Source organism: Heterocephalus glaber, unplaced genomic scaffold (assembly GCF_053883595.1).
Source record: "Heterocephalus glaber isolate CG9 unplaced genomic scaffold, H.glaber_assembly_v1.0 deba00001067, whole genome shotgun sequence".
NCBI lineage: Eukaryota > Metazoa > Chordata > Mammalia > Rodentia > Bathyergidae > Heterocephalus > Heterocephalus glaber.
The window spans coordinates 3360612-3368705 of record NW_028258187.1 but is presented as its reverse complement, the minus strand read 5'-3'; positions in this window follow the sequence as shown (position 1 = coordinate 3368705).

Genomic DNA, 8094 nt, shown 5'->3' with positions numbered 1-8094 from the left:
GGTTCCAAATGAGGCTAGAATCATGAGGACTTGAGCTCCCTCCAAAGCTAATGCCCAAGGAGGCTCAGATCCACCCAAAGTAAGGTGTGGACATGGAGACCACTCCCTGAGATGGACACTGCTCACCCTGATGGTGCCATGTGCACCAGCATTGCTGATGAAGAAGAAAACAAGACCAATCAGAGTACCCAGGAAGGCTGGGATCAGAGAGGAACACTGGAGGTCTGCAGATGTCAGACAGGAGGTTTAGCAGTCCATGCAGCAAGCCCAGAGCACAGGGGCTGGGTGCCCCGCCTGTCTGGGCATGGACAGGAAGTATCCAGGAGGTGGGCTCAGGACAGCGACTGAGGGCAACTGGAGATGCCCAAGCAGATGAGGAAGAGGCATGGAAGGGAAACCTTGGCATGGGAAACCAGAAGGCTTCAGAAAATGACCCTGACTTTAAAAACCAAATACGCAAGATTAGAGTTGAGCATTAAGGAAAGGTCAGTCCATGAAGGTCTTATATGCTTTACTACAGAGTGAGAAGGATCCTGAGTGGCTTTTCAACAGCTCAGCATGGTGGAAAGTTAACTTTGTAAGCAGTGTGGATAACTGGAAGAAGCAAAGTATCGATCCAAGAAAAAAGAAAGACACCTTGGGGGGGGGGTGAATTTAAGAGCAAATAGGAAGGTAGGACAAGCAGGACCTGATGGGCCAGATTTAATCTGTGAGGGATAGTCATGGTGGAATCCAAGGTTTCTGTAATGAGCACCTGGATAAGTAAAACGTCAGTGAATAGTCCAAGTCTCATCCTGATAGAAGAAATGGGATTTAAATAAAGACAGGAGTTTCCCAAAACTAATCAGAAGTGGGAGATAAGAATTATTAATACAAGCAGATGATTTATGTCCTCGATCCATTGAGGCAAATTTACCCTGGGATTGTTTCCTCACTAATAAAACTGGTTTGAGCAAAAAGGTCCTACCTGGGACAGGAAGAAGGTGTCTTTGGAGACCTGGAATGAGCAGGCTTATACAGAGGCCAGGCATTGCAGGCAGGCTTTTCATGCGTAGGTTCCCCCTTCTACAAGCTGACTGTAGGCATCAGAAGGCAGAAGCAGGCGCTTGTTGACTCCCTAGCTCATTCCCTTAGGAACTGAAAGTAACTGTGGTTTGGTTCAGCATATAGGGGTGATCAAAGTACACGGTGAATGTTCCAGTGTAAAGAATCTTTATTACAATAAATGACAAGTTGCCATTCATCCCCCTCAAAAGACTCCCCTCGCTTTCGACTCATTTATCCCACGCTCCTTGCCACTCTCTGAAACACTTCTGGAATTTCTCTTTCCAGAGAATTTTCTCTTTCCTCTTTTTAAGAGGTATGATTTAAAAAAAAAAAAATACGGTGAATGCTGCTGCCAAGTGCCATTTAACAAAAAGGCAGACTCACAAAAACATGACAAGGTGTCCTCCTCCATCTTATTCACCAGATCTGGCACCGTGTGACTTCTGGCTCTTCTCCAGAGTCAATGACGAAGAAAAGGAACTGCTCTGACTCTGATTCTGGACATCGAGGCAGCCACAACAGAGCACCTACAGACACTCAGGAAAGAGGGCTCCAGAGCTGCTTCAGAAAGTGGCAAGAATGAGGGGATAAGTTTGTCTGAAGGGAGGGGGAGGATTCTTAAGGGGATTAAAAGCAGTGAGTCTTTCACTGGAAATTTTTAACAATTTAAACATTCACGGTATTTTCTGCTCACACTGAGTGGGTGTACACACACTTTGCAAAGGAACTATACAATGTCTCAAATAACAAAAGGAATTTCAGTGCTCGGCTATTGCAGTGCAGAAGGCGACAGTGGCAAGAGTTCAAAGGCTGTTGACATTTTATTCTATTCCATTTTTATAACAACGTCAATTCAAAACGATGTCTTCAATTATTCTTGCTTTTAAATCGAAGTTTGACTGAAAAGAAATACACCACACCACTTTTAGTGTGAACGCCCTGTAAAAGGCACTGAGAACGTGGAGCTGATTTTTAGATTGTGCTTGAGACCTTGTGTCGCCAAATCGCACCGTTCTTGAAAACGTATCTCCAGTTAGTGATTGCCGGGGAGCATTGGTTCACTATTACTGCTACTGATCTTCCTCCAGTGACAAGGGCTGGAACCCTCTCTCAGTGTTCTTATGGGGTTTTTACCTATCTGTTGCCATTCTTATTTTTTTGACTGTATATTTTATCTCCCATCTGTTTATATTCGATTGGGGCCGACCTCAGGCTTTACTAAGTGGCCCCCAAACACCTGATAAGGTCCTACCTTCCGAGCTAATCTGTGATTCTTGTTTATGATTATTCAAGCAACAAGTAACAGACTGAATAACTGCAATCAGACTGGAGATGTTTTCTACTGTATCGTTCTTCTTCCCCTATCACTTAGAAATTGATAGTTGCCTTCTTTTCCATAAGAATGGAAGGAAGGTAACACAGCAACGGAAACCTTGGAATAGCAGTTTCAGTTCCCACAAAGGCCCTTGGCAGAAGGCTAAGGCTGGACCTGGGTCAGAGCGCAGAGGAGCCTGGGGTGTCACAGGAAAGGAAAGGTGAGATCCTGCAGCCCCACCAGCAGGAAAAGCTGGCTGGCAAAGCTGTGCACAGGAGATGAGCATCTTAGTTGGCCACTAGGACAGCCAGACTGGGACAGACTCGGGTATGAGGGGATGGGTAATGGAGTCAGAGGCGGTGCAGTTCCAGCCAGAGCAATGTCTGCTGCAGCTCCTCTTACTTGGTCTCCAGGTCATTTTCACTGATGGAGTCAGCCCAGAACGTCACAGGGAGCCCGACTCTACTCTGCAACTCGGAATTGTGCAACTAAGCATAACCCGGATTTTATTTTGGCATAGGCAGTGAAGAGACACAGACTGTGGCCTTCCACAAAAGCTTGTCTGTAGCTTCTCTCACTCTACCATAATCCTATTTAGAACTCAACACAAGCCACCAACCGAAGCTTGCTCCCCAAATCACTACTGGTTTTATCTTCCATTGGGTTTTCTACATCATTTATTCCATGTGCTAATTCACCACCAAAGTTTTGCCTAAAAGATTTATTCAACAATCAGAAGAGTGAGTTTGGGTGAGAGAACAGGGCTTCATTTGAAAGAAGACTGCAAGTAATCTGCTGATGCTCTGGCTATAAAATGCATAAATGGTTTGACCATTTCCCAGCTGGACTCATGGACAATGTGTAATCTGTCACTTCCCTCTTCCTTGTAGTCCCCAAACATAAGAACTTGCCATAGGTGCCGGTATGGTTTCCCAGAATTCAGTACTTTCTCTTCTTTGAGGGGTAAATGTTCATAGCTTTGCAAACTCAACACAACCTGGCTTTTTCCGAGGTTCAGTGGATCCTCCAAGCACCTCTTTTCCAGCGCTGGCCAAGGACCCAGGGAGGAAGCGGGCCTACAGACCTCCACTGACAGACAAGGGTGACTCAGACCATGGGCCTCACACTTCACAATGCAAACTTTGTATGAAGCACAAAACAGCATTCAAAGGGCATGTGATCATCCAACCACCTCCCAAGTCTCAAGGGTACAGTTAAAAATATTTGGGGAAGGAACAAAGCTCCTTTCCATCCATTGTTCTCACTCAGAGTCCTCCCTCTTCCTTTGTGTTCTGGGAGGTGGGGTGGCCATGCTCCTCATCCTGGAGATTCACTTCACCACCCCACCTAAGGGCTGGGAAAACCCCTCCTTTGATCTGGGCTGATTGGAAGTTCTCTTGGGGAGGCTGTATTGTGACAGAAAGGCCATTATCTCAGATGAGATAATGACTGAGAAAATGCTCAGTGAACCCTAAAATCCTGACTGCTGGTGATTGTTTTATTACTGTTAGCAATCTATTTGTTAGCATTGTCATTTCTACTAACAAAATGAGTTACAGAGCTTCCTACTCCAGAGTTCCAGTGCAGGCTCCATGACGTGCTCATGTTCACAAGAGCCATCAGGGCCTCAGCTGACTCTGAAAGTGATTTTCTCTTTCCTTGTCACTGATCACGAGGCTTGTGCCCACACTGCCAAGGGGAGTTCAGTGCCTGAGAAGCCCGGAGCCACGGCGAAGACATCTCCCCAGGCTGCACAAATGGCTCGAGGACCTGGCCACCTTCCCCTCATCCCTCCATCCCCTCTCCCTAATGCTTCCCAATTTACTAATTTAGAATCACCCACAAAGAGCAGAAAGATTATGATTCAAGTGAAAATCTGAGTAAGCAAATGTACTTGGCACTGAGAGCCATGGAAAGTTGCACTGCGGCCAGAGGTGGTTACCCGATTCTGCCCATAATTCCACACAGACAGCTCCACACCAGCCCATGGTGGGTCCGCATGGGTGTAATGGGAAGCACCCTCACATTTTCACTTGTGAGCATTTTTCAATAAATAAGTCCTTTAAGCTCCCCATGGAGCAGACTACCAACTACTTTCTCAACCAGAACTTTAAAAAGAAAGGAATAAAAAGAGAATAATTTATAAGGATCAAAGATAAGCTAAAATATTAGTCTGGAAGAAATACAATTTCAGGTTTAAAAGTTAGTTTTATGAGGGAGATAATCCTCCCCTCTTTTTTCCAGATCTATAAATGCAACTTTCGTTTTATTTTTGCCCCAGTTCCAGGGTTGCCACAAAGAGAACACAAGGCAAATTACTTTCTTTCTTCTCCAGGGGGTATGGGCCATGACATCCTGCAGACCCACCTTGTGCTGCTCAGGAGCACAATGTGGGAACCCTGACCACTGCTGCTTCTCAGCAGGTCTTACCTTCTGCTTGGCCGTCTCATGAAGACCCACGCAACTATCAGGTTGCACCCTGAGTCCACCAGGATGAGTCTTAGGTGCATTACCACTAAGTAACACAACAGAGAGGATCCTGCCTGAGCCTTGGGGAAAGATGCATTTATTTAAAAACATACCACTTAGAATATAAAACCTGACACCAAACCACTCATGTTAAAGTCACAAGCTTTTCTGAAATGTGTCCAATACAAAACAATAAACCTGGCTTGTAACATTCTCCTCAAATCTCTCCTTTGCACTTCAGAGGGACCCGTACTTACCATTCCAGAACATTCCAAAACACCGCGAGAACTCAGCCTCACCTGATCACCCCCTTTCTTCACAAGAGCCCATTTGTGGGAATTTTTAATTTAAATATTGGGTCACATTTTTAATTCCTGGAAACAACTTTTGAGTTCCACAGTAACTGTGTATAGTTACACTACTTACAAGATCAACCCTACTGATTAGAAGAATGTAAGAGAAAACAGCAGTGGTCACTAAGCACTACAACTCTCAAATATGAACATGGTTGAGAAGTAGACATAGAAAGATAGGTAAGTAATCTTTTACTCTAGATTATATTGCCAGCCATTCTGAGCTGCTAGGCGAGCTGTCTATGGGACCCACAGGGAGAAAAGTACAAATTGGTGTTCCAAATATTTAAAATAGTCACCAAAGGACTTGTCCCATTGTGGTAAACGCAAACACAAACTCAAAACTCATCTTTCTTATTCAATCTGGAAGCAATATATTCTTCAAAGAATCCTGAGACAACAGAGATGTAATAAGAAAACAACCAGGAAAATATGCAATATTTCTTTTTTTATTAATGCATGTATGCAGTACATAATGTTTACACTCCTGGTGTGGCACTGGTACAGGTACATAATGCACCTTAATTCTTTTTTGCTTTTCCTTACCCTCCCTTCCCTCCATTTTCTGATCCCCTTCTCATTAGAGAAAGCTCTATCTCCCTAGGTCCTATTATCTACCTTTTATTTTTCCCTTTATTTCTGATTTGAGTTTCTTGTGGAACAGAAACCATGGGATATTTAAATTTGTGTGTCAAATTTATTTACTCCCTGGGTGATGGAGGTGGATTGACTTTTATATAATGTAATGTCCTTTGAGTGCTTTGTAATTAACCAGCCCTGGGTTTGGGACCCAGCTCTGGATCCTGACTAGCAATGTGACATTGAACAAGGTGCCTAACATCTCCAAGCCTGTTTCCCTCCCTGTATAATGAGCGTAATTATGACTGCTGTCTTGTTGACTTGTTAGGGCTAAGTGAGTTCATATGCATCAAACAGGTAAGTATAAAACATACAGTAATCATTCAATCAGGGCTGGCGTCATTATTGTCCCAGACCTCTTCCTACACTGTTTTGATTTCCTGCATTAATCATTAGATCTGGCTATCACCGAAGGTGGCAAGGAACATAATTGTGAGAAAGAGGTCATCTCAGTAAAATAGTCAAGCAAATATGGACAAAGTCAGGACTAGAGAGCTCGATTGTTTATGCTGGAGACAAAAAGGCCCCTTTTTCTGGAGGTGTCAAGGAGACAGAGAGTAGGTGAGTTGTAAAAATATTTAGTCTTTGTCCCATGTTCTCTGCAGAGCTCCTAATTCTCCTAGAATCTCCTGGGTGACAGGACTATCCTTTTTCACTCACAAGGAGCCCCTTCTGATCACTCCTCAGTGATGTGTAATGAGGTGACTCAGAATGGGTATCCTAGATAAGCCCAGGTGGTGAACGCACTGAATCATGGCCTGGTACAGGAGAAACGCAGGCATTTCACCCCAAACGTGTTGTGACCAGGAGCAGTTTGCGCGGAGTACAGCATGGTGTTCTCACTGCCTGTGTTCCTTCCTGGCCTTCTTACAGTCTGTAAACAGGTAAGTCTCCAGAGACGAAAAGTAACTTAGAGACCCAGAGCATGCAGAGGAAATTGCTGCAGCCTTCAACCCCCATGACCAACTGCCTCCAGATGAAGATGGTGGAGGCTCTTCACTGGCTTCCCCTCTCTGCGACAATGGCAGGGGTGCCATCAGCCTCGGATGACTTAGGCTCCCTCAGAAGAACCTTTCTAAGAACAGAGGCAGCATGGAAGCTCTCTTGGATAGAAAGCCCTGCTGCCAGAAAACTGTGAGACCAGTGCTTCCAAATTAGAATGGTTAACCAAATTACCAAGGGAGAATTCTAGAAGGAATCGTGGAAGTACATTGCAAGCATGGGCTTTGGAGACAAATATATCTGGCTTTAAATCTTAGACCATGCTGCTATTTATGAGCTTCATGATCTTGAGAAAACTGGTCAACTTTTCCTAGCCTGTTACCCCATCTCATGTGACTATTGGTCCAGTTTCCTTGCCCAATCCAAGAGTGTGTTCATCTTCTGGTGACAAAGTACAAGCTTCCCTACCTCTCTAAAAAGGTTCTAATTGGGACAGAAATTTTGTGATCACTCCATTCTTTAGTAAAGAAAATAACAGTCATCTCTCAAGTGATTATGAAGGTTAATCATAGTGCATATTCATTGCTACCACCATGACTTGCACATAGAAAACATTCATAAGAACTAAAACTAGTTTTTTCTTTACCCATTACTCCACATCTGTATTGTCTAATACAGTCACTGGCAACCCCATATGGCTACTGACAACATAAAATATAGCTAATTCAAATTGAGACTTACAGGAAGTACAAAGTACAACAGATTTTGAACATTTAGCAAGACAACAGAAAATAATAATTTCCATTGATAATTTAAATATTAATTACATGTCCAAATAATGTCATTTGGGATCTATTCAGTTAAATAAAATATATTCTTAAATTAATTTGTGCCAGTTAATCTCTTTTTGTAACTGCATATCCTTTTATTGGTGCATTTTAGGTATACAATATAATGACATTCATCATTAGAAATTTGCACCGTTACATAATCTCTCTTGGTTCTTATTTTTTCCCCATTCCCCCGCCCTCCCTTCAACCCCTCCATCCTTCCCTATTTACAGAAACTTTGTTTCCTTTTTTTCATTTTCTCATATTAATTCCATTCCCTTTCTTTCCTTTCCCCTACCCCTTCCCCTTTGCCCTTTTTCTTCCTATTTCACATTATTTATTATACCTTTTAGTCCTTATTTACACTTTCAGTTTCTCACACTGGAGAAACTATTTGGTATTTACACATGTGCATCCAATTTATTTCATTTAAGAGTATCACCTCAAGGTGCATCCATTTAGCAATAAATGTCTCTAATTTCTCGTTTTTGATGGCTGA